This window comes from Heterodontus francisci, chromosome 7 (genome assembly GCF_036365525.1).
Source record: "Heterodontus francisci isolate sHetFra1 chromosome 7, sHetFra1.hap1, whole genome shotgun sequence".
NCBI classification, from domain to species: Eukaryota; Metazoa; Chordata; class Chondrichthyes; order Heterodontiformes; family Heterodontidae; genus Heterodontus; species Heterodontus francisci.
The window spans coordinates 116,645,795-116,672,943 of NC_090377.1; the positions used below are offsets into that span (position 1 = coordinate 116,645,795).

Consider the following 27,149-nt stretch of genomic DNA (forward strand, 5'->3'; position numbering starts at 1 on the left):
CTGACACACTGTAATATGGTCATCCTCCACATCTAGGACATGGATTAAAGCGTCCAGTGCACAACCAGGCTTTATCACTGATACTTGTGGCAACTTCTCAAAGCAGCAATGTTATAACTAACAACATGGAGGAAATTAACCCATTCCTAAGCTGTGGTCATTCGTAACAATAGCGACTTGAAATTTGAAGGCAATGAAATTTGTGGCCATGGACTCAACTCCTTGATGTCTTTTTTAAAATAATCCAATCTTTAATTATTTTCAAATCTACAAATATTGGAGTTCACTCTGCCCAGAATGCAATGCGTTTGTGGAGGAGGAGCTAATTTCCTTTTGCGACATCAGTCAAGGTGACGACAGTGTAGTTGCTCAGTTTTTAATTGTTTCTTTAATAAAGAAATACTCTGGGAGTACATTCCCCAATTATTCAGTGGGTGGATGCACCACAGGGTGTGACTGAGCCAAGACAGTTCCAAGCTCCAACCTTTTCCCTTGCTGAGTTAGTTAATCTCCTATGGAATGGTTGTCACTTGGATGCTGCAATGAATCTCCCATGCCCCGGGACACGGAGCCAAAGTTCCACTTCCAGATCACCATCCACCGGAGAGTAACTTTGTGGTGAAAGCTTCAGCTGTCTTGCTCCTACATCCATAAGAAACAGAAGCAGGAGTAGGTCATTTGGCTCCTCAAGCCTGCTCCGCCATTCAGTACCATCATGGCTGATCCAATCATGGCCTCAACTCCACTTTCCTGCTGCTCCCCATAACGCTTGACTTCCTTATAAATCAATAATCTGCCTAACTCAGCCTTGAATATATTCAATGACTCAGCCTCCACTGGTCTCTGGCGAAGAGAATTCCAAAGATTAACGACCCTTTGAGAGAAGAAATTCTTCCCCATCTCCGTCTTAAATGGGAAACCCCAAATTTTGAAACTGTGCCCCCAATTCCGGATTCCCCCACGAGGGGAAACATCCTCTCAGCATTTACCCTGTCAAGGCCCCTCAGAATCTTTTATATTTCAATAAGATCACCTCTCATTCTTCAAAACTCCAATCGGTATAGGCTCAACCTGCTCAACCCTTCCTTATTAGGCAACCCCTTCATCACAGGAATCAACCTAGTGAACCTCCAATGCAAGTAAATCCCTCCTTAAGTAAGGAAATTAAAACTGTACGCAGTACTCTAGGTGCAGTCTTGCCAATGCCCTATACAGACTTCCCTACATTTATATTCCATCCCTCTTGTAATAAAGGCCAACATTCAATTTGCCGTCTTAATTACTTGCTGTATCTGCACGCTTACTTTTTATGGTTCATGTGTGAGGATACCCAGATCCCCCTGTACCGCAGCATTCTGCAGTCTTTAGAGGCATAGAGTCATAGAGTTTTACAGCACAGAAACAGGCCCTTCAGCCCAAAGCGCCTGCACTGACCATCAAGCACCCGTCCTAACTAATCCCATTCCCCCACACTTGGCCCGTAGCCTTGTATGTTATGGCCTTTCAGGTGCTCATCTAAATACTTCTTGAATGTCGTGAGTTTTCCTGCCTCTACCATCCCTTCAGGCAGTGTGTTCCAGATTCCAACTACCGTCTGGGTGAAACATTTTTTCCTCAACTCCCCTCTAAACCTCCTGCCCCTTACCTTAAATCTATGTCCCCTAGTTATTGACCTCTCCGCTAAGGAAAGAAGTTTCTTCCTATCTATCCTATCAATGCCCCTCATAATTTTGTATACCTCAATCAGATCCCCCCTCAGCCTTCTCTGCTCTAAGGAAAACAACCCCAGCCTATCCAGTCTCTCTTCATAACTGAAATGCTGTAGCCCAGGCAACATCCTGGTGAATCTCCTCTGCACCCTCTCCATTACAATCACATCCTTCCTGTAGTGTGGTGACCAGAACTGTACACAGTGCTCCAGCTGTGGCCTAACTAGCATTTTATACAGCTCCATCGTAACCTCCCTGCTCTTGTATTCTATGCCTCGACTAATAAAGGCAAGTATCCCATATGCTTTCCTAACCACCTTATCTACTAGTGCTGCTGCCTTCAGTGATCTATGGACGAGCACCCCAAGTCCCTCTGACCCTGTGTACTCCCTAGGGTCCTACCATCCATTGTATATTCCATTGCCTTGTTAGACCTCCCAAAGTGCATCACCTCACACTTCTCAGGATTAAACTCCATTTGCCACTGGTCTGCCCATCTATATCGTTCTGTAATCTAAGGCTTTCCTCCTCACTATTTACGACACCACCAGTTTTCATGTCGTCTGCGAACTTACTGAGCATACCTTCTATATTCTATATTCACGTCCAAATCATTAATGTGCACTACAAACAGTGAGGGTCCCAGCACCGATCCCCGCAGTACCCCACTGGTCACAGGCCTCCATTCACAAAAACAACCCTCTACCATCACCCTCTGCCTCCTGCCACTAAGCCAATTTTGAATCCAATTTGCCAAATTGCCCTGGATCCCATAGGCTCTTTTACTTTCTTAACCAATCTCCCAAGCGGGACCTTATCAAAAGCTTTATTGAAGTCCATATAGACTACATCAACTGCTTTACCCTCATCTACACATCCAGTCACCACCTCGAAAAATTCAATCAAATTAGTTAGACACGATCTCCCCTTGACAAAGCCGTGCTTCCTATCCCTGATTAATCTCTGCCTCTCCAAGTGGAGAGTAATCCTGTCCCTCAGAATTTTTTCCAATAATTTCCCTACCACTGATGTTAGACTCACCAGCCTGTAATTACCTGGTTGATCACTGCTACCCTTCTTGAATAATGGTACCACATTCACTGTCCTCCAATCCTCTGGTACCTCTCCTGTGGCCAGAGAGGATCTGAAAATTTGCGTCGGAGGCCTATCTCCTCCCTTGCTTCACGTAGCAGCCTGGGATACATCTCATCTGGGCCTGGGGATTTATCCACCTTTAGGCCCGCTAATACTTGGTTTTCAATTTTCAAATTTTCAATGCTAATTTGATCAAGTATATCACAATCCCCCTCTCTGATCACTATACCTACATCGTCCCTCCCCATAGTGAACACAGATGAAAAGTAATCATTCAAAACCTCACCTATATCCTCTGGCTCCACACACAGATTGCCTCTTTGATCCCTAATATGCCCCACTTTTTCCCTAGTTCCTCTTTTTCTTCTTTTTCCTATTGCCCCTAACATACTTATAAAACGCCTTGGGATTTTCCTTTATCTTGTCTGCCAGTGATTTTTCATGCCCGCTCTTCACTCTCCTAATTACTTTTTTAAGTACTCCCCTACACTTCCTATACTCCTCCAGGGCCTCCGCTGTTTTCAGCACTCTGAATCTGCCATACGCCTCCTTTTTTTTTCCTTAGCCAATCCTCTATATCCCTCGGTATCCAGGGTTCCCTTGACCTGTTGGTCCTACTCTTCACCTTTACAGGACCATGCTGCGCCTGAACCCTCACAATTTCCCTTCTAAATGATTCCCACTGGTCTGATGTAGCCTTTCCTATAAGAAGCTGCTCCCAGTTCACTTTGGCCTGATCCTGATTTATCATATTGAAATCTGCCTTCCCCCAATTCAGTACTCTAATTTCTGGCCCCTCTAAGTCCTTTTCCATAATTACCTTAAATCTTACAGTTATAATCACTATCCCCGAAATGCTCCCCCACTGACACTTCTATCACTTGTCCGGCTTCATTCACTAGGATTAAGTCTAGTACAGCTCCTCCTCTTGTAGGACACTCTACGTGCTGGCTCAAAAAGCTCTCCTGAATGCACTTGAAGAATTCTGCCCCCTTTAAGCTTTTTGCACTAATACTATCCCCTCTAATATAGGGGAAGTTGAAATATTATTACCCTATTATTTTTGCACCTCTCTGAGATTTGCCTACATATCTGCTCCTCTACCACTGCCTGCCTGTTTGGAGGCTTGTAGCACACTCCCAGCCAAGTAATAGCCCCCCTTTTTGTTTTTAAGTTCTACCCGTATGGCCTCATTAGAGGAACCTTCTAAGATATCATCTCTCCTTACTGCAGTAATTGTCTCTTTAATCAACAGTGCAATGCCACCTCCTCTTTTGCCCCCTCCCCTGTCATGTCTGAAGATTCTATACCCTGGGATATTAAGCTGCCCCTTCCTCAACCATGTCTCAGTGACAGCAATAATATCATATTCCCATGTGTTAATCAATGCCCTCAATTCATCTTTCTTACTAGTAAGATTCCTTACATTAAAATAGATACAATCCAGCCTTGCATTATTTGCCTGAGCCTTAACAGGTCTACATTTACTCAGTTCTCCAGACTGACTTAGCTTCACATTTATATTTGATTGTACCCCCTACTGTGCTTCCACTCTGTATCCCATCCCCCTGCCAAATTAGTTTAAACCCCCCTCAACTGCACTAGCAAACCTCCCAGCAAGGATGCTGGTCCCGTTCTGGTTCAGGTGCAACCCGTCCATCTTGCACAGATCCCACCTTCGCCAGAAACAGACCCAGTGATCCAAGAATCTAAAGCCCTTCCTCCTGCACCATCTCCGCAACCATGCTTTCATCTGCTCTAACCTCCTATTCATATACTCACTAACCCGTGGAAACCGGAAGAAACCAAAGATTACGACCTTTGAGGTCCTACTTTTTAATCTGCTGCCTAGCTCCCTAAATTCTTTTTGCAGGACCTCATCCCTCTTTCTACCTATGTCATTGGTACCAACGTGGACCACGATCTCCGGCTGTGCACCCTCACCCTCAGAATACTTCATAGCCGCTCAGTGATATCCAAGACACTTGCACCAGGGAGGCAACATACGATCCTGGAATCACATCTGCGACCACAGAAACACCTATCTGTTCCTCTAACCATAGAATCCCCTCTTGTCCCATTTCTCTATCCCAGCACAGCTGAGTCAGCCATGACATTCCGGTCATGACTCTCGGTGCATTCTCCAGAGGAACCCTCTCTCTCATCAGTACCCAGAACTGAATATCGGTTAGAAAGTGGGATGTCCTCTGGGGACTCTCATAGTGGAATAGCTACCAATACTCATTGTTTATCCTGACGTGAAGAATGACCCATTAAGTGAGGACAGTGTGAGCTGCCCCCTTGAAGATATGTAACATTGGTGACTGAGTTATGGGCAGTGTGGGGAAAGAAACACTTCATTGAATCGTTGCTTACTAGAGGAAACACTTAAAGGGTATCATAGAACCATAGAAAAATTACGGCACAGAAGGAGGCTATTTGGCCTATCTTGTCTGCATCGGCCGTGAAAACTAGCTACCCAATCTAATCCCACCTTCCAGCACCTGGTCCATAGCCTTGCCGGTTGCAGCACTTCAGGTACATGTCCAGGTACCTTTTAAAAGAATTGAAGATTTCTGCCCCCACCACCATTCCTGGCAGTGAATTCCAGACACACATCACCCTCTGGGTGAAAAAGTGTTTCTCGTGTCCCCTCTAATCCTTCTCCCAATCGCCTTAAATCTGTGCCCCCTGGTAATTGACCTCTCCGCTAGGGGAAACAGGTCCTCCTGTCTAATCTATCTAGGCCCCTCATAAATTTGTACAGCTCAATTAAGTCACTCCTCTGTTCTAAGGAAAACAACCCTAGCCTGTCCAATATTTCCTCATAGGTGCAACTTTCGAGCCCTGGCAACATTCTTTTAAATCTCCTCTGTACTCTCTCCAGAGCAATTATGTCCTTTCTGTAATGTGATGACCAGAACTGTACACAGTACTCCCACTGTGGCCTAGCCAGCGTTTCATACAGTTCTAACATTGCATCCCTGTTTATGAATTCTATACCTCAGCCAATAAAGGAAAGCATTCCATATGCCTTCTTCACCACTCTGTCTACCTGTCCTGCCACCTTTAGGGACCTGTGAACATGCACTCCAATGTCTTTCACTTTTTCTACCCCTCCCAATATCTTCCCGTTTATTGTGTATTCCCTCGCTTTATTTGCCCTCCCCTAATGCATTACCTCACAGTTCTCTGGATTGAATTCCATTTGCCACTTTTCAACCCATTCAACCAAACCATTGATACCTTTCTGGAGTCTACGACTCTCCTCTTCACTATCAACTACATGGCCAATTTTTGTGTCAGCAGCAAATTTCCCAATCATGCCTCTCACATTTAAGTCCAAATCATTAATATATAACTCAAACAGTACTGAGCCCTGCGGAACGCCACTGGAAACAGCTTTCCATTCACAAAAACATCCGTCGACAACTACCCTTTGTTTCCTGGCCCTGAGCCAATTCTGGATCCCACCTGCCACATTCCCCTGTATCCCACCGGCTTTCATTTTACTGACCAGTCTGCCATGTGGGACCTTGTCAAATGCCTTACCAAAATCCATGAGCTTCATTTTAAATACTAATTGCCTGGTAACAGCTATGCACTGCCCTGTGTGCAGTGACAGACGTGGGACTCACCTTGATTGATGTAGCCCAAGTGCCTCCAGTTCACTTCCACATCTGTGGCACATGTGTCTCTGTCACATTGGTGTCCATTTTGAAATTTCTCAGTGATTTTCAAAGTTTTTTTCCGAGTGTCTGGCGTATCGTCCATTGTGTTCTCAGTGCATCATCCCAGAAAGTGCAGCCCATTAAAATGGATGTACTCATGCAGATTTATTACTAAGGTTAAAGAAAAACATTAATGAAGTAGGATTGATGGGTGCACATTATTTTTTTCTACATATCTTTGCATTAGCTCTACGCCTCCCTTCCCCACTGCCTGCTGCAACTAAAAGCTATATAATTGCAGAGGGGTTTATATCTGGTCTTTATACCCAGAATAATGCACTGGACTATTTTGTGATTAATACTTATTGTATGAAAATAATTTTGTTGCTGTGTTTTAAAGTAAAATCCTTTTCTTTTGTTTCCCACCTCCCCCCACCCCCCTCCCCTTAATCACATGAATATATCTGCTATAATTGGGTTCTCTATCTGCTTTGAAACTGCCTTATTGTTGTATAATTGCTGTTCTTCATTGGCTAGTGTGTGCTGCCAAAAAGAACTAAATTTCTGCCACAGTTCTTGAATTTCTTTGGCTTTTTCTTACCAAAGTGCGTCTTCCTAATTGCATGTGTTGCTTGTTCTGTTGGAGTGACCTTGGAACAGTTTATTGGTTTTTGAAGGCAGAACCCACTGCTTTCTCAAATAACAAAAGCCAATAGGCTACCTCCAGTGTCGGTGTGCTTCCCAGGCAGTCATTCTATTAACACTGATCATTGAAATCTATCCAGCATAACAGTTAGGCATTGCCATACTCAAACAAGAACAACCTGATTATTTATCTCAAAGCATTAACAATTTAAAGTTTGCGATAATCAACGGGTGGTATCAAATTGTAAGATGTGGAATTAAATTGGGCCCCTGGTTTAACCAATAAATGGAGCACCTCAAACTTAATGCGGGAATTATAATAGCTCACCCATTTCTAATGGTGCCTTTGTGTGGAGAGGTGTATTTTAATCTAGCTGCTAAACTCCATTTCTGTACCTCCTCATGGCAGTTTAAACTGTGGTATTAACAAAAGCCCGTTTGCAGTCTGCTTGTCTGCCTGTCTAGTGACACTATTGGGGGTTGGGAGGAAAGGGAAGTGATTCTACTTTGCTCCCTGCTTTTTCTACCACTTTTCTTCCCTACCCTCCTGCTCCCGCTCAAGATGTTGACCACTCCCTGTGATACAATTCTATATACCTCGCCCAATGGCCAGTATTCATGTGAGTCTGGATAACGAGTGTCAGTGGGCCTCTGCATAGATGTACTTCTCTGCCCTTCTCCCATAGAAGTTGATTGCTTAACTCTAGAACCCTAACCTCTCTTCTCCCAACATGTTCTTTTGGGCCTCCTTATCTCGAGAGACAATGGATACGCGCCTGGAGGTGGTCAGTGGTTTGTGAAGCAGCGCCTGGAGTGGCTATAAAGGCCAATTCTGGAGTGACAGGCTCTTCCACAGGTGCTGCAGAGAAATTTGTTTGTTGGGGCTGTTGCACAGTTGGCTCTCCCCTTGCGCCTCTGTCTTTTTTTCCTGCCAACTACTAAGTCTCTTCGACTCCCAACATGTACTTCTGGATAAATGATGATGTTGGGGCATCCTGGCTAAAGGCCGGCTTGGGTCTGCAAATGAAACCCGACCTGAGCCCAACAGAACCACATCCGACCCAAGCCTGACCCGGCCCGAGTCCTTTCATTTTTTCCCACGCCCGACCCGACCCGACCCAACCATCAGTTAACCTAGCTTCCGTTTTTCACTTTGTTGTTTATCTGCACAAGCTTTAAAAAACTGTAACTAAACAACTTTCCAAGTCCAAAAAGTACGTTAACATTGGTGTCACGTATCGGAAGTGGTGATAGAGTGTGTCCGGCCTGGCCCGACCCGACCCGAATGCCAGACTTGGAAGAGTGACCCGACCCGGACCCGACATATGTTGTCAGGTCCGGGTCAGGTAGCCATGCTGTAATCCTGGCCAATTCCTCCCTGCTCCAGGGCACTGAGTGCAATTGTAGCATCCCAACCTCAACTCAGATCAGCTAACTCGACGTGGACCAGGAATGGAGCTTGGGACCTCTATACGATTTAACTGCTTATTCTTTTAACCAGCTGTAACCACTTGTAGAGCCCAAACTCCCCTTTTTTAATGAGCACTGGAGAAGTATCTGCTGTAGGTATAATTCCTTAAAAAAAAACCTGTTGCAAATGTATCTCTATTTGCAATATTGAAATCCATTTTACTGCTTTTATTTCCTGTGTGTTTGGATTTCTTAAACCACCTGGTCTCCTACATCTGGACTCTGGTGCCAAACCGTGCTCGATTCATTAAGTATCACATGCTGATGGATCAATGTTAGGTACGCTGTTTTCAAAAAAACATTCGATACAGATTAAATAAGAAAACTTCAGTTTGCCAACTAAATGGCTGAATGGGAAGCAACCTCAGGCTTTTAATATATGCCGATTAAGACATTTAGAGATGCATGCTTGTACAAAATAGGTCGTGCACAAATGATCCAGTGGGATTAAGTAAAAAGAAGCACTGCCTCAACAGTTGTGTTTGGCTTACTGGCATACACTAGGCAATTTAGAAGCAGTAAATGTGTGTCTTCAGTCATACTGTTACTGATGACTGGCTGTTCCATTCTTTGCAGACATGGATGCAGGTAATTGTACTCTGTATAATCGTGGCAGCAGCAAACCTCTCTTCAGGAAGGAAGAGGTCCCAGCACTGTACAGTAGAGTTCTGATTGTTCAGTGTGCCCATCCTTGTAGTGTTGAAACATCTCAGTCTGTTTGTCCCATCAGGCACCTCATGTAGTAAATCCCATGTTTTCTGTCAGAATAACCATTTCAGCAGCAAATACTGTCTGCATTTTTTTTTTGGAATATGAAAATTGTCTAGCTCTGTTGTACCAGTCACTGGAGAAAATAATTCCTGTTCTTTGACTAATTATGTGTATTTTTGGCTAATGGACTCACAACCACAATATGGACTATCAACCACAATAAAGTTGCCATGGCAACATCGTGGCAAGCACTACCTGGAGTGTACTGAGTGGAGAATCAATACTGTAATTAGCTGTTTGTCGTGATTAGCCCTCACTTTTCATTGAAAGAGTCTGACTCCAGGGAAACCTATTAATTCAAGGCCCAAGGATTTCTCATTCCCTGCACCCCCCTCCCCCCACTCCGCCTCACCCCTCCAATTTCAGAAGGCAGATACAGTAGAGTTATGGGCGGCACAGTGGCGCAGTGGTTAGCACCGCAGCCTCACAGCTCCAGCGACCCGGGTTCAATTCTGGGTACTGCATGTGCGGAGTTTGCAAGTTCTCCATGTGTCTGCGTGGGTTTCCTCCGGGTGCTCCGGTTTCTTCCCACAGCCAAAGACTTGCAGGTTGATAGGTAAATTGGCCATTATAAATTGCCCCTAGTATAGGTAGGTGGTAGGGGAATATAGGAAAGGTGGGGATGTGGTAGGAATATGGGATTAGTGTAGGATTAGTATAAATGGGTGGCTGATGGTCGGCACAGACTCGGTGGGCCGAAGGGCCTGTTTCAGTGCTGTATCTCTAAATAAGTAAAGTAGCAGGATGCTAACTCTATGCTTACAACTCTCAACATGTTGACTTCCTTCTCTCAACCTGGAGGAAAGGCTCTGGGTAGAAACTAGGCACTTCCCCTGAAGGGAAGATGGAAATGGAAGTCAGACCAGTCAGTCAACTGACACCAAGTCTCAGTTGCCACCTCATGACTAGTGAGAAACTGCATTGACAGAGAGACTTGAGAGTGGGTGTACATTTTGATGCATCCAGCTGGGGACAGGAGTTGGATAAAACAGAAGGTGTGTGCAGTAAACAAGAAGGAAGTGCTTGATGGAATGAAAAAGCTCTCTTCAACCATTTTTTACCCAGCTTGCTGATATTTCTATCACAAAGCTACCCTCTTTATTTGTTTCCCCTTTGTACACTTTAGGATAGGCGTGTCCTGCAACATAAGTCAATTATTGGAACATTGCTCATTCTGCATATTTATATTTCTGGAAGGTGTAGCTGCCTGTGGTCTTTTGCCTTGTGCTGCTATTCCCATCTTGTGTAAAAGTTATTTTATCTGAAGGATAGTTGCTTCCCCTACTGGAGAAGTTTTCAAAATATTTTTAACTCTGAGGCTTTACTGCTGTGCTGATAAGTTGCTTGAGAAAGATTCCAAAAGTCCCTCTTTAAGCATTTATTGCTTTTGTTTTAATTAAACTGTTTGGAAGATGCTGGTTCCTGCTGAGATGTAGATCTCCTGGGAGGAGTTACTTTCCAGCACCTCATCAAAATGGTCATTTTTTAAAATATATGTGATCTCTCTCCCTACATGTAATCCCTCTTCCAACATTTGATCCTGATCTTGTCCTATGTCCACTTTTCTAATAGAATCATAGAAACATAGAAAGATTTACGGAGCAGAAGGAGGCCTTTGGGCTCATCGTGTCCATACCAGGAATCTTTCTATTTTTCTATGTCATTGGATAGTGACCCAAAACAAGAACCCTTGGCTGACCACCTCCCGTTCCTAGCCCAGATGTTGAGCTCTATTGTAGAACACTTAAGAATGCCTCAGCTATGATCATCTAACTCTGTGCAGACCGTGGACCAACCCTGGAACTTCCTGGTTAGTTTGGCATTTATCTACATTGCACATTTACCAACCAAGTCTTGGGAGAAGTACAAATATGGAAGGTTCAACAGACCAGCATGACTGACTGACTGACTGACTGACTGACTCAAAATTGACAGTTCTAATCTCTTTATAAACGTTGCCCGCATCGGCACCCTTTACAAAGATGATACCAGAAATGTATGGGTATACGTAACAGGAAAGGATGAACGGGCTAGGTTTCTTTTCTCTTGAAAGGAGGTTGAGGAGTGACCTTATAGAGGTCTTTAAAATTATGAAAGGTTTTGATAGAGTGGATACAGAGAATGTTTCCACTTGTGGGAAGAACAAAACTAGATAATACAAGATAGTCACCAAGAAATCCAATAGGGATTTCAGAAGAAACGTCTTTACCCAAAGAGTGGTGAGAATGTGGAAGTCGCTACCACAGGGAGTGGTTGAAGCAAATTGTATAAATGCATTTAAGGGGAGGCTAGACAAACATATGAGGGAGAAGGGAATAGAGGGTTAATAGTTAAATGCTGATAGTTATATGAGGAAAGTCAGGAGGAGGCTGGAGTGGACATAAATGCTGACATGGGCTGAATGGTCTGTTTCTGTGCCCTATATCCTGTGTAATCCTAGGTAATGCTGTCCCAAGGAGCATTCTAATCTGAAAGATGAGCATTGTTGGGCCATGAGCTTCCGGTGTAATTTAAAATCTGTAACCATGAGCATAAAGAGGGCGTCAAGTTGAGCAGCTGTAAACCACCATTCTATATCTGTTCTGGCCTATTAAATGTTTATGAAGAATTACTTGCCCCTGGGCAAACAGCACCATCATTTGTGATTGCCAGCGAAGGTATTGTGGTTGCTCTCCGAGGTACTGTTCTCCATTCAAGAAGCTTTTATGTATGTTACCAGGTTTGACAGTTAGCACGTACGGCATCAACCTAAATGAATTGACCCAGAAATGCTACCTGATGTCACTCTGCAGTTAATTATTCCAGCTCATTGAGCAGTAGTATCTGTTGGAGGTTGGTTTCTATGGTGCTTCTGTATAAATCAGGACAGTGCCATTCTGTCTGTTCACTATATGTATTCAACAGCACATTATACATCAAAATAGAATAGGTCAGCACAGAAGGGAGACCATTCGGCCCATTGATTCTGCACCAGCTCTTCCGAAGAGCAATCCAGTTAGTCCCGCTCCCCTACTCTTTCCCCAGATCCCTGCACTTTTTGCTCCTTCAAATATTTATCCAATTCCTGTTTGAAAGCTACTATTGAATCTGTATCCGCCACCCTATCAGGCAGTGCATTCCAAATCCTAACCATTTGCTGCTAATATTGTTTTTTCTTATGTCACCTCTGATTCTTTTGCCAATCAGCTTAAATCTGTGCCATCTGCGTAACGACCCCTCAGGCACTGGAAACAGTTTCTCTTCATTTACTCTGTCTAAACCCTTCATGATTTTAAACACTTCTGTCAAGTCTCCTCCTAGTCTTCTTTGCTATAAGGAGAATAACCCCAGCTTCTCCAATCTATCCCTTATGCTTTTTTAAAGATAAAATTAATTTTTTTCATTTAGTTTGTGGCAAGACTTCTTCATCACAAAGTGAGATGGGAAATAAAGAGGATAAAACTATTGATTGTCTTCTCCCGGCCCCCCCCCCCCCACCGCTTCCCCCCGACCAACTCTCAAAGTCAAGTTACACAGACAAAGAATCACCGCCTTAAATACTGGCTCCTTCGTAGCCATTGCTACACCGACTGTACAATGCATAGAAATCTTCCCATCAGAGTACAGGGTAATAGTGAGCAGATGCAGCTCATCGTTTACTTGCAAAAAACGGACAATATGTGAAGTCCTTTCCTCACAGTCTTAAAATCAGGTCAGAAAATGCAGCTCATCAGGATTGGAGTTATCTCCGAAGATGCAGAGAGATTCACAGAAGGGGCTGTGGTATACCAAAACAGAAAACTCTTGTGCCTGCCTGGGATCTGAGCCTCGTTTCACAAACCTGTGTTAATTCCTTGCGTTTTCTCTCAAACCCAATAATTAAAATAATTGCATGACTACCATGCATTCAGCCAAGTTCTGGAGGTGTGTGTGCACTGGACACTTTCAATATCTAACCACGTTCACGTTGGGACTGTGCAGCCCAAGATTCTACCACAATGAAGGTTTCGCTTTTAATTGCCAAGCCGCATGTACCTTCCCACTGCATGTATGCCAGATATGGAATCCAGATTGCATTGCATAGGCCTGCACAGGGCTTTCGCTTCTGTGGATGCTTAACTCATTTTGGGCCCGATTTTAACCCTGTGTAAGTGAATGGGTTTTGAGTGAGTTAAAATCTCGCCAATGGTTTCAGAAAGCCAAGCTCACTACTACTGTTCTGTTGTCAAGCTATTGGCCTTTTTATTACTAAGAATAGCAATGGAAAACTGAAATGTGGCCAAATTAACAGCGATTTCTCCTTTGGTGCCACTAAAGGGGTGGGATGAGGCTTGTGCGGACCACGGAATGACAGCATGGACCGGCTGGGCTGAATATCCTAACCCTGCATTTACAAACTCCATGCAATGTAATATCCTTCTTGTCCTTTCCTCCTCCTGTTTACCTAGCTTTCCCTTAAATGAGTCTGTACTCTTCACCACAACTACTCCTTGTGGCAGCGAGTTCCACATTCTAACCACTCTCTGGGTAAAGAGGTTTCTCCTGAATTCCTTATTGGATTTATTACTGATTATCTTGTTACTGATTATCTGACCACCTCCAGGCGCTTACCCATTGTCTCTCGAGACAAGGAGGCCAAAGAAGAAGAAGATCTTGTATTTGTGTCTTCTAGTTTGGACTCCCCTGCAAGTGGAAACATCTCTATGTCTACTCTATCGGGTCACCCCTCAGCCTTCTCTATTCTAGTGAAAAGAGCCCCCATCTGTTCAATCATTCCTGACAAGTATTAATGCCCTCTACCAACTCTACCCCCCACTGATAATGCAGCTGGGGTGCGTGAGGGATCATTTTGATTTTGACGCAAGGATCTTGAATAACACACCAAGCAAATGCCTTTTCCTGGCATCTGTAATGCTAGTTACAGCAAAATGCAAAAACACTATGAATGTCCAGCACAGTCCCTTCAAAGTGTTTCCTACCTGAGATTTGAATTCAACTATAGGCTAGAGAGGGTTGTTTATTAGCTCCTTACTGGTAAAAGGTCAGCAAGATTTATCAGTCTTGTAGTGGATTAAATCTCAACTTATAATTGAATATTTTATTGACCAGTTTAACACTGCTAATTTATCTCCCACGAGTGCAACTTTGGTTAGCAATCTTCCACAGAAGACGAGTGTTCGTACAGCCCTACAAATGCTGCTTATTCTGTTCCCAATAATTGGAACAGCGCTCTTGTGAAAAGCAAACTTTACCCTGTCAAGTGTACATTTGATGGGAGCATGTACATTTAATTTATTTTAATGTGGATTTATGCCCCCCCCCACCCCAGCAAATGCATGAATGTGACTTATAGACGTATTTTTAAATTTCATTTCTTAACATGAACTTTCCACCTTCTCCCCATTTCTGCCCCAAAAGCATTGATTCAGGCTGATGTACACTGGGTGCTGGCAGCATTGTGCAATCTCACACAAGTTGAGGGTGAACAGTGAGCATCAGGTAGCCTGTACGGTGAGCAGGCTATTTGCCTGGAAGAACCATGGCTGAACCTGACCATTCTCTTACCTGATGTACTAGACTGCCTTGCTGCTTCTACCCAGCTTACAGCACATTCAATCAGTGAGCCATTGAAGGATCTTTCACTTCAAGGCCGAGTTAGGTAAGAGAAACTGTAGGGCCCATTTTCCTGTTGCCCCTTCATCCAGATGTAGCACATTCGAAACACGCTGCATCTGTTCATAGAATTATACAGAAACGGGCCATTCAGCCCAATCAGTCTATGCTAGTAATTATACTCCATGGGCGCCTCCTTCCCACCCTTCTTCATCTCATCCTATCAACATACCCTTCTACTTTCTCCCTCATGTATTTATCTAGCTTTCCCTTTAATGCATCTATGCCATTCACCTTAATTACTCCTGGTGGTAGTGAGTTCCACATTCTCACCACTCTCTGAGTAAGGAATTTTCTCCTGAATTTCTTATCGTATTTATTAGTGACTATCTTATATTTATAGTTCCTGCTTCTGAACTCTCCCATAAGTGGAAACGACGTCTCTGCGTCCCAAATGCTAGATTTTCCTTTCCAGGGCCATTAAGAAGGCCTAGCGACACCTGTGGTGGGGAGTGCCTAGTGCTGATAAAAGGGGAAGGAGGTTTTAGTGCTGTGGCAGCAGGTGTCGCAGGCTGCTGTACATACTATAGAATCCACACATTTTTAAAGTTGACAGAAAATCCAGATGTGACTCTAACTCATTTCAAGCTTTCTAAGCAGACAGTAATGAGCAATCAATGGGCTTTGTTAAACACTGGCAGCATTGGCTACCACGTTATGTTATAACCTTGACATCTCAATGGAAGTAGCATTTATTGAACTCTTAGGTTAAATTGTGTTGTTAATTATACCAAATAGACCTCTAGGCTATTAAGGCTTCTGACACCTTTAGGAGGGTATGTGGAGTGAGATAATGAGAACAAATAAGCAATTAGCCTGTTAAATATAGGCAGCATATCTCAATTTGGGGTATTCCACTAGATTAACACAGATGAAATGCTGTCTTGTTTCAAAAAAAGATATATATGGATTTTGTTTTGTTTACCATACAGATATCAGGTAGCTACTGGTGGTCGCTGGACATTGTCAAACTCAGTGCTTCTGACAGTACCCTGCATAGCAGCCAGATTGGGCTGGAGTGAAGCATCTCACAGCATGCCCTGTTGGACATTTTCCTGAACCCTTCAGCTTGAAAATTTGCTGTGCTCTAACTTGCTGGAAGTGTAAACTGATAACCTAGTCCGCCTCGGGCAATGGGCAGTCTGGGAAATTGGCGAATGGCAGGTCCAACAGTCTGTCCTCTTCAATCAATGAGATATTAGGCTTGAGATAGAGAAAGGAATGATGGAGAAGGAAATAGGGTGAATTAGAGTCAAATCAGGTGCAAAAAGAGAAATAAAAAGAAGGAAAGATTGGATTAAAAGAGAGAGAAAAAGATGAAGAAAATAATTTTAAAAATTGACAATTTTAGAATCTCTAACAACAATTAGTGCCTGAAGGAATGAGTTTGAACAGTTTAAATGGTTCCCTTTCTTTAACAATTTCATGAACAATTATCATGTCATCAAAAAGGTACTTACAATGTTAAATTTGCACCCTAACTTTCTGCTGTGAGTTTAATCGACAATTAATGTGCAAATTCAGCAATTATAAATAATGGGGAGGGTAATGGTGAGATACCATCTGTGTGAAGCAAACGGCGGAGCAACGTAAATCAACCAGCAAGTTCTGGAGATTCGCAACTCACAGCGCATCGCTTAATCTCCAGAATCTGCAGGCCCATTTGCACCTTAATAACTGTGTGCGTTGTTAACTCAACGTTATTTTTGCTGCAAGATCCAGCCACTGTGTGGTGAATGAGTTAAGAGACGTTAACAGCATGCATTGCATAAACATTATCAACACCACTGAGCCCTGTTACCATTCTTCTTCCACTTCACTGCTGAAAAAATCACACATTTATTCAATTAACACTCTAGTTCAAACCATAATTTACCACATTTGGTGACATCTGGACACATTTGTTTTCACTGCTGTGAAGTATTGCAATGAGATACTGTGACAGAAAGAACATTCTAGTGCTTTTGAAGAACACAAAAACATTTAAAATGTCCTCAACTTACAAGAGTAAACTATACTAAGTCCTAAGTGTAGATCGCATCCCATTCGCTCCCCCCTATCTCTATAACCTCCTCCAGCCCTACAACTGTCCAAGATCTCTGGGCTCATCCAATTCTGACCTCTTGTGAATCCTTAATTTCCTTCTCACCTCTCCGTGCCTTCAGCTGTCTAGGCCCTAAACTCTGTAATCCACTCCCGAAATCTTTCTTTTCCTCCAGCTCTCCCTCCTTTTAAGATGTTCCTTAAAACCCACCTCTTTGACTGAGCTTTTGGTCACCTGTCCAATACCCACTTCTGTGGCTTAGTGTCACTTTTTGTCTGATAACGCTCCTGTCAATTGCTTTGGAACCTTTTACTGTGTTAAAGACAGCATATAAGTGCAAGTTGTTGTGTGGGCGTGAGCATGCGTAAATCCTTTGTATTGCACTCTTGCTCATTGAATTCCCTGATGAAGAGAATAAAGTGCATTGTTGGGTACTAGTTAGGGTAATTGACCTTAGTGCTGTATAATCCTTAAACTGAGATAGGGTTTAAATGGTGCAGTTGCTCAACAGCTTTGGTTACTGACTGTCATGGCTGATGCTAACTCAGTTCCCTTGTGCTGTTGGGTTGTGTTAACCAAATACCCTTATGATACCAGCAATCATTATTTAATAAAAAATATTCAAAGCGCTGAAGTAAACTGAAGAATTATTAATATTCATTTGTCATTTATACTTTCAAAAGTACAGGTTTAGGAGACAGCATTTCCTTGCTCCTATGTAACAAAAATTTTTTGCTGAATTTGTTTAGTTACATAAGTGCATCTCCAAGTTACTTTAGCATGTTGAATAACCAGTGGAATGGTTGTCATGTATTTCCCTGTGGAGACTATTTCTGGTATTCACTTGCAGTATGTGCGGTCGTGCATGTCCTACAGGAGTGTGTACAGATGTTTGTTCTTTCTGCTTGTGTTTATAATTGTTAAACTGACGGCTTGTCGCTTGATTGCTGGGGCTTTATTTTCCTGGCTATGCTGCATGTTCTAAAGCATTGCTGTATAGAACACCAGGCTTTACTAAGTCAGAAATTCACGCAATCACACAGCAAAGGAGGCTATTAAGCCTGCCGTGCCTGTGTCTGCCCGTTGAAGGAGCTTTCCGGTTAGTACCATTCCCTTACTCTATCCCTGCAAATTTCTCTTTTTCAAGTATTTATCCAATTCCCTTTTGAAGGTTACTATTGAATCTGCTTCCACAGCCCTTTCAGTCATTCCAAATCACAACTCACTGCGTAAAAAAAAACTCATTGCCCCACCACCCGCTGGGATTTTGGCTAATTATCTTAAATCTGTATACTCTGGGTACCAGCCCTCCTACCAGTGGAAACCGTTCCTCCGTAATTACTTTTTTCAAAACCCTTCCTATATTCATAAGTCAGAAATTTCCACATTTGAACTCCTTAATAAAAATTATGGGAACTGTGTGAAGCTTCTGGAAAAGCTTCCTCCGACTACAGTGAAAACAGGCACATTAAAAAGGAAACGGACAGATTCCTTAGTAACAAATGGAGAGATGCAGACTTGTGCTTGAGGTCAGGAAGATAATTAAAATGAATTACACATGGTGTAACATGAACTTTTGAGCAAGTGGATGAATTGTATTTTCTTGCTCCTTTCCATTGTTATGCCCTTTGATTTAGTTTCTCACGTCGGACTTTTACACTCAGGATTTGTAGCGGGAGAAAGAACTGCAGGTGAAAAATTGTGGAGACAGAAGGCCTTGCACAATCATTGAAAATTGTTGAACTGCTGGGTGAATGCCTCAGGAAATGGTATTTAATCATCACAAATTCCTCTTTAAAAAACAGTTTTGTAAAGAATCATGGTGAATTCAAAGATCCATATTTGTCTATTTTTCTAAATAAGTTAGGTTCAAGCAGCGTGAGCTGTTAGCGACACGGAGAGAGCTGGTTTGGGAGTCTGCCACTGTGAGGAAGCTAGATTTATGCCCAGTGCCCTGAAGGGACTGATTAAAGCCACGACAGGAACCCACAGGTGCCAGCTGGACTGCAGCACCTCGGCAAGTGGTCAGTCATCCGTTGTGACCCTAACGGGCGATCAGTCAGTCCTGGGACAGCCGAAGCTAGTTGTATTACCCCAGATCCATCCGGGCTGAGATTGGGTTGCTCAATGGAGCCTGCGGAACAAGCTGCGGCCCCTCCTGTCTTATGTGATTTTGGACTGTAATGGACAGTGGAAATACCAACTGAGTCGTGGGGCAACTCAGACTTTTTGAAAAGACCAACTCTTTTTGTTTCTCCTGCTCCTTTCTTGGCCATTTAGGACTGAGATGTGGAGAAATTTCTTCATTTGAATCTTTGGTATTTTCTATCCCAGCGATCTGCTCAGTTGTTGAGTATAAGCAAGACGGAGGTCGGTTGATCTTTGGGTACTAAGAGAATTAAGGGATGTGGGGATAGTACAGAAAGGTGGAGTTGAGATAGAAGATCAGCCATGATCTTGTTAAATGGCAGAGCAAGCTCAGGGTGCCTGCTGCAGCTCCTATTTCTTATGTTTCTGAAGTAGAAAAATTCTTTCTGGGTCACTGCTTCCCATAGGGAACATGGCACGAAAGCAGAAACGAAATTCTCTGTCGGCTGACTCTATTGATACCAAGTCAATGATAAGGATCAGCAGCGTCTGAGTCTGGCAAAAACACCAACAATTTGCATTTGTACAGGGCCTCTAACGTAGTAAAACGTCCCAAGGCACATCTCAGGCGCGTAATCAAACAAAATTTGATATCATGCCATGCAATATTAGGTCAGGTGACAAAAGCTTGGTCAAAGAGGTGTGTGTTAAGGAGAATCTTAAAGGTGGGGAGAGAGTCAAAGAGGTTTAGGAAGGACGTTCCAGTGATTAGGGTTTAGGCAGCTGAAGGCACGGCTGCCAGTGGTGGGGCAATGAAAACTGGGAATGTGGAAGGGGCCAAAATTGGAGGAAAGCAGAGATCTCAAGAGTGTTGCAGAGATGGAGGAGATTGCAGATAAGGAGGGGTGAGTCATAGAGGGATTTCTGTGACTTGTGACTGTAAAGACCATGATTATTAATCATGTTGCAACAAACCCAGTACCACATAACGGAGCTAAGCTTTGTGTAACCTATTCGAAGCATAATGTTCAAACGTTGCTATGCCAACAGATTCATGGCATTATTTTCTGGCTGCCTCTGAGAATGAAGCTTCTGAAACGAAATGAAAACAGATTTTTAAAAAAAAATCAACAATACTAAATGTTTTACATGTGTAAAATGGAGGGATGCAGATACTGTAAAATTATATTTAAATATAGCAGAAATATCCTGCCACCAATCCCAAAGCTATTAAACAGCATCTAATCCTTGTCTTCTCTCCAACAATGTTGGTGTCTTCTCCTGCATGACCCATTGAACACTGGTCCCTATTTCATCTGATGATGTGCTTTCCCCAGCTGACATTTGTGTAACACCATATGACAAACTCTTACTCGCCTCTTCTTTTCCGCATTAGCCTACTATCAATGTTCAATAAAAAAAAAGTTTGTGATTCGCCCATTCCCTGACCATATCTGATTGTTGCCTTGAAATGTAAAACAATGTTTTTGAAAGCTTATCCAATTTGAAGTTCACCTTCTAAACTCTACTGTTCATTGCTGCAACGGTGTCTGTATGTAGTGAAATCTTTCTTTTAAAGGGGGAGATCAGACCATCTTTCCAGTGGCATTTGTCCTCTAGTCCTGATGTTTCTCACCCTGAAGGTTCCACATTCATTCCCTGATCTGTGTGGAATGAGCTTGAGCTATAGTTGGACTGCAAATTAAGTCCCTGGGTTAAGGCATGGAACATTCAGCCAAGGTTCCTGCTCTTGATTTAGCAAATATGAATCAGTGGAGCTTGCATATACAGGGTCAGGGTTAATGGTGATGCCTACACAGTTGAAGAATGCTAAGGTACTGAAAAACTACAGTTGATCAGAAAACCTTCAGAAGGTAAAGGGAAAGAAAAAGAATGAAAGACTTGCATTTATATAGCACCTTTCACAACCTCAGAAATGTACTTTACTGTCAGTGAAGCACTTTTCAGGTGTATTCACCGTTGTAGGAAACGTGGCAGCCAATTTGTGCGTAGCAAGATCCCACAAACAGCAATGAGGTAATGACCCAGATAGTCTGTTTTTAGTGACAATGGTTAAAAATATTAGCCAGGATATCAGGGAGAATTCCCCTGCTGGTCTTCGATGGTGGGATCCTTTATGCCACCTGAGCGGGCAGGCGAGACCTTGGTTTAACGTCTCATCTGAATGATGGCACCCCCAACAGTGCGGCACTCTCTCAGTACTGTACTCGGATTTCAGCCTTGAGCCTGTGCTCAAGCTTCTAGAAAGAAAAATGGGTAGCTGTTAATTGTTTTTGAAAATAGGAAGTTGTTTCCTCTGGCTGTCGTGTGGTAACCTTTGTGTCCTCTGCAGGAGCTGGATATATTTTAAAGCAACTTGAGTCTATTTTGCTAGCAATAGTGTCTTCGTAGGATCTGTAGGGATCACGAAGAACAACCTCCATTTATATAACATCTTTAGTGTCGTAATAACATCTCAAGGCACTTCACGGGAGTGTTATGTGGCTCGGCGTCACATTTTATTTGATAAGGAGTCATTAGGACAGGTTATCAGAAGTTTGGTCAAATAAGTAGGTTTTAAGGAGCTCCTTTAAGGAGAAGAGAGAGGTAGAGAGGCACAGAGGTTTAGGGAGGGAATTCCAGAGTTTGGAGCCTAGGCAGCTGAAAGCACAGCCACCAATATTGGGGAGAAGGAAACCAAGGTTGCACAAGGGGGCTGGAGAAGGTTACAGAGATAGGGAGGGACGAGGCCATGGAGGGATTTGAAAACTAGGATGTCACTATTTTGGCTTTCGGAGCACTGCCTTCTTGCAGGTAAAGTTGGTGCTACTGATGTAAGGGGTGCTGAAGTGTCGTCATTAGTACCAATGACAGTGGCATCATGACAGGCTCCCGATGTAAATCAGGTATAAAAGCAGTGTGCGTAAAATATCTTCACAGCAGAAGACGCAGTGCCTTCCAGATCATCACAACTCACAGTGTAAAAAATTCTCATCTCACACTTAGTTCTTTTGCCAGTATGTGTGTGTCCTCTGATTACTTGCCCTCCTGCTAGTGGAAACAGTTTTTCCCTATCTACTCTATCAAAACCTCTTCTAATTTTGGGCATCTGTAGTCAGTCTTCCCTTAACCTTCTCTGCTGTAAGGAGAACGATCCCAACTACTCTTGAATCACTCCATTTATGTAGAATGGCTAACAACAACGTATGTAGGGTTAAGAGGGAGTGCTGCCAAGCCCACTGAGAGAGAGCTAAGACTGGAGATACATTGCTTAAATTTGTTTTAATAAATTTGTGCCCCACTTTTCTCCCACCCTACTGTAAATGCTGACTCTTGCTATGGTGCACTGTTGTGAAAGTACAAGCAGCCATATGGTGCTTAACCCAAGCCATCATTCTTTTTGTGAGGCAACTTGCTAAGCCTTGGCTGTGGAGTGATTCGTATCTGAGATAGATCCTGGATTCACCAGATGTCCTCATGCTCGCTTTCCACAAGGTGGGGTGGGGGGTCACCCACGGCAGGGGGTGGGGGTGTGTCACCCACCGAGACTTGACGAACAGCTAGCCCTTGCAAAGGCGGCTGTGAATTGTAGGGATCATGCTTTTAGTTGAAAGTAGCCCTTATCGCACTGTGTGTAAGACAGAATAAGTTTTTGTTAAAAAAGCTAATATTTAAGGATGAGAATGCGTAACAGCCCATTTTTCTCTTCCCTTACTTTCAGTATGCATGCCTGACATTGCAGTCGGCAATAATTTCATCCTGGCAGACTGGTCTACTGACTCACAGTTCCTGTGTGCAGGCTGCTAACATATGGCGTAGAGCACAATCTGCATCACCAACCCCTCCAGCGGCATTGGCCCTATTTTTGGCACAAGTGCAAGAGATTCATTTGTGCTGTTCTGTCATTCTCCCTTTCCCTGTTGCGAGGGTGTAATTTTATGCTTAATTTAAATGAGTTATCAGAGCTGCTGTACAGCACCATCGACCTCTGTTGGAGAATGCCGGGTCCTTCCTCATAGCAAATCCCCCTCCCTTATTGTCAGTTGCAAAATGAAATAAATATATGAGGTCGCACAACATAGCAGATTTGCTGCATTCATGGCTTGCTGAGGATGGAGTTTACATTTAACTGGATGCGGAGTGCTAAAGTTTACTGTTAACCAGGTGGGGGCTGGATTTGCTCTTTGCTGCACTCCTGCCTCTCTTGCGTTAACTAAAATTCTTCTGTCTTTGTATTTTTTTTAGCAGTGAGTTAAGTTCTGACCCAGCTTTGTCACACTGTACATGGATGAAAAAGGTGATGGCTTGCTTTGCTGTTGGTTAGCCCCCTATTTTCGTAACCGTGATACAACCACTGATGCACAGACAGGTGGAAAATGTTTTTATTAGTGCGAGTCTCATCATACTTTCTTTTATTTCGAATCCCCGCAGTCGATTGCTTTTTTTTTCAGCCCCTGAGGGTACTGATGGTGTCTGCGATGAGCTGTCACGGATGTATCAGCTGTGGCTCAGTTGGTCGCACTCTCGACTCAGTCACAAGGTTCCTGATTCAAATTCCACTCCAGGACTTGAACACAAAATCAAAGTTGACACTCCAGTGCAGTATGGAGGTAGTGCTGCACTGTCGGAGTTGCCATCGTTCGGATGAGACGTTAAACTGAGGCCCCATCTGCCCTTGCCAGTGGACACAAAAGATTACAAGGCATTATTTTGAAAAAGAGCATGGGAGTTATCCCCAGTGTTTTGGCCAATACTTATCCATCAACCAACATCACAAGTAACAGATTATCTGGTCAGTATACCATTTTTTAAAAATTCATTTCATGGGATGTGGGCGTCGCTGGCCAGGCCAGCATTTATTGCCCATCCTTAATTGCCCTTGAGAAGGTGGTGGTGAGCTGCCTTCTTGAACCGCTGCAGTCCATTTGGGGTAGGTACACCCACAGTGCTGTTAGGAAGGGAGTTCCAGGATTTTGGCCCAGCGACAGTGAAGGAACGGCGATATAGTTCCAAGTCAGGATGGTGTGTGACTTGGAGGGGAACTTGCAAGTGGTGGTGTTCCCATGTATTTGCTGCCCTTGTCCTTCTAGTTGGTAGAGGTCGTGGGTTTGGAAGGTGCTGTCTAAGGAGCCTTGGTGCATTGCTGCAGTGCATCTTGTAGATGGTACACACTGCTGCCACTGTATGTCAGTGGTGGAGGGAGTGAATGTTTGTAGATGGGGTGCCAATCAAGCGGGCTGCTTTGTCCCGGATGGTGTGGAGCTTCTTGAGTGTTGTTGGAGCTGCACCCATCCAGGCAAGTGGAGAGTATTCCATCACACTCCTGACTTGTGACTTGTAGATGGTGGACAGGCTTTGGGGAGTCAGGAGGTGAGTTACTCGCCTCAGGATTCCTAACCTCTGTCCTGCTCTTGTAGCCACGGTATTTATACGGCTACTGCAGTTCAGTTTCTGGTCAATGGTAGCCCCTAGGATGTTGATAGTGGGGGCTTCAGCGATGGTAATACCGTTGAATGTCATGGGGAGATGGTTAGATTCTCTCTTGTTGGAGATGGCCATTGCCTGGCACTTGTGTGCCACGTATCTTACTTGCCACTTATCAGCCCAAGCCTGGATATTGTCCAGGTCTTGCTGCATTTCTACATGGACTGCTTCAGTATTTGAGGAGTCACGAATGGTGCTGAACATTGTGCAATCATCAGCGAACATCCCCACTTCTGACCTTATGATTGAAGGTAGGTCATTGATGAAGCAGCTGAAGATGGTTGGGCCTTGGACACTACCCTGAGGAACTCCTTCAGTGATGTCCTGGAGCTCAGATGATTGACCTCCAACAACCACAAGCATCTTCCTTTGCGCTAGGTATGACTCCAGCCAGCGGAGGGTTTTCTCCCTGATTCCCATTGACCTCAGTTTTGCTAGGGCTCCTTGATGCCATTGTTGTTTGTGGGAGCTTGCTGTGCACAAATTGCCTGCTGCGTTTCCTACATTATAACAGTGACTACACTTCCAGTGTACTTATTGGCTGTAAAGCTCTTTGAGATGTCCGGTGGTCGTGAAAAGTGTTATATGAATGCAATCTTTTTTTTTCTACCAACCTTCAATCATTTAACTGCACAGGATACAGGGTGGCGCAGTGGTTAGCCCCGCAACCTCACAGATCCAGCGACCCGGGTTCAGTTCTGGGTACTGCCTGTGCGGAGTTTGCAAGTTCTTCCTGTGACCATGTAGGTTTCCGCCGGGTGCTCCAGTTTCCTCCCACAGCCAAAAACTTGCAGGTTGATAGGTAAATTGGCCATTGTAAATTCCCACTAGTGTAGGTAGGTGGTAGGAGAATGGTTGGGATGTGGTAGGGAATATGGGATTAATGTAGGATTAGTATAAATGGGTGGTTGTTGGTCGGCACAGACTCGGTGGGACGAAGGGCCTGTTTCAGTGCTGTATCTCTCTATGACTCTATGACTCTATGATCGTGATCAGGAGTGGGAATGCTGTTTGATTTCCCCTCCTCCAAACCATACCAGACTGAGACTAAATGCGGCTCTCTTACTGCCCTGGACGTTTGAAGAATGTGATGTGGTCATTCCCCTGGCTAAACATTTACACATTACTAATACTGGCCTTTTTGTATCCTCTCCATGGAGAAGATCACCTGCTTTCACCCTTGCCTCAACTCATCTGCTGCCAAAACCCTCATCCATGCTTTTGTTATCTCCAAACTTGACCATTCCAATCCTCTCTTGGCTGGCTTCCCATCTTCCACCTTCCATAAACTTGAGCTCATCCAAAACTCTGCTGTCCATGTCCTAACTCACACAAAGTCCCGGTCCCCCATCACCCCTGTGCTCGATGACCTACATTGGCTCCCGGTTAAAGAGCACTTCAATTTTAAAATTCTCATTCTTTTTCAAATCTCGCCATGACCTTCAGCTGACCTAGGTTCTAACCTATGGAATTCCCTCCCTAAACCTCTCCACCTCTTTTTCATCCTTTAGAACGCTCCTTAAAACCTACCTCTTTGACAACAGTTTTGGTCATCTACTGTAATATCTCCTCATATGGCTCAGTGTCTGATTTTGTTTGATAAGGCTCCTGAGAAGCAGCTTACTACATTAAAGGTGCTATACAAATGCAAGTTGTTGTAAATACATTACTTTCTGGCCACGAAGTACAAAAAGCTCTCATTTCAAAGAGACATTTTTATTGAAAAATCACTTTCTGACGTCACTTTATCCTTCATGCCACCAAGGGATGTTCCAGTGGAATGCTTCTGTTCCAGTGATGGATATTGCTATGTTGTTCACCAACAGTTGGCCAGTGGCCTTGAGGCTATCATTGGTGGCAGCCTACGAGTATAAACAGGCTGTAATGTTGCCTTTAGCTGCAGTGGACAGAGTGGCTGAGTGATAGGTCAGTTGGAGATGGGATGTGAGCAGTCACTGTGTATAGCCTCGGCCCTCCTCATCTCTGACCTTCTAACCTCTTCCAAAAACTCTGTGCTCCTCCAGCTCCGGCATCTTGTACATTCTCCCTCCCTTTGCTCCGCCATTGACGGCCAAGTCTTCAGCTCAGACGACAGAGGTAGCAGGAGGGGTGGGAGCATGGAGGGATTTGAAACATGGATGAGAATTTTAAAATCAAAGTGTTGCTGGACCGGGAGCCAGCGTAGGTCAGCAAGCACAGGGGTGATGGGCGAACGGGAGTGACGTGCGAGTTAGGACACAGGCAAGAGTTTTGGATGAACTCAAGTTTATGGAATGTGGAATTGATAAATAAGCTATTTAAATCAGTTATTTTAGCTATTCACTCTCATAACTGGAGGATTTAATGCCAAGAAAATATCACACTTTAATTCTATCCAATCACCCACAAATTTGCGTCATGTGTGATGATTAACAATGGACTGTCACAGGGGGTGGTGCTTCGGAATGTTCCAGAATGAGGTGCGGAACTGGTGGAGAAATTGACTATTTGAAGTCTCACTTGTGTTAGTTTTCCATGAAA

General features: G+C 43.8%; 1 protein-coding gene across 4 annotated transcripts in view; it reads left to right on the plus strand.

Annotated features, from left to right (window-relative positions):
• The window catches only part of agap1 (ArfGAP with GTPase domain, ankyrin repeat and PH domain 1), a 727,575-nt gene that overhangs the window by 359,837 nt on the left and 340,589 nt on the right, over window positions 1-27,149 (plus strand). The gene's annotated exons all lie outside the window — the stretch shown is intronic.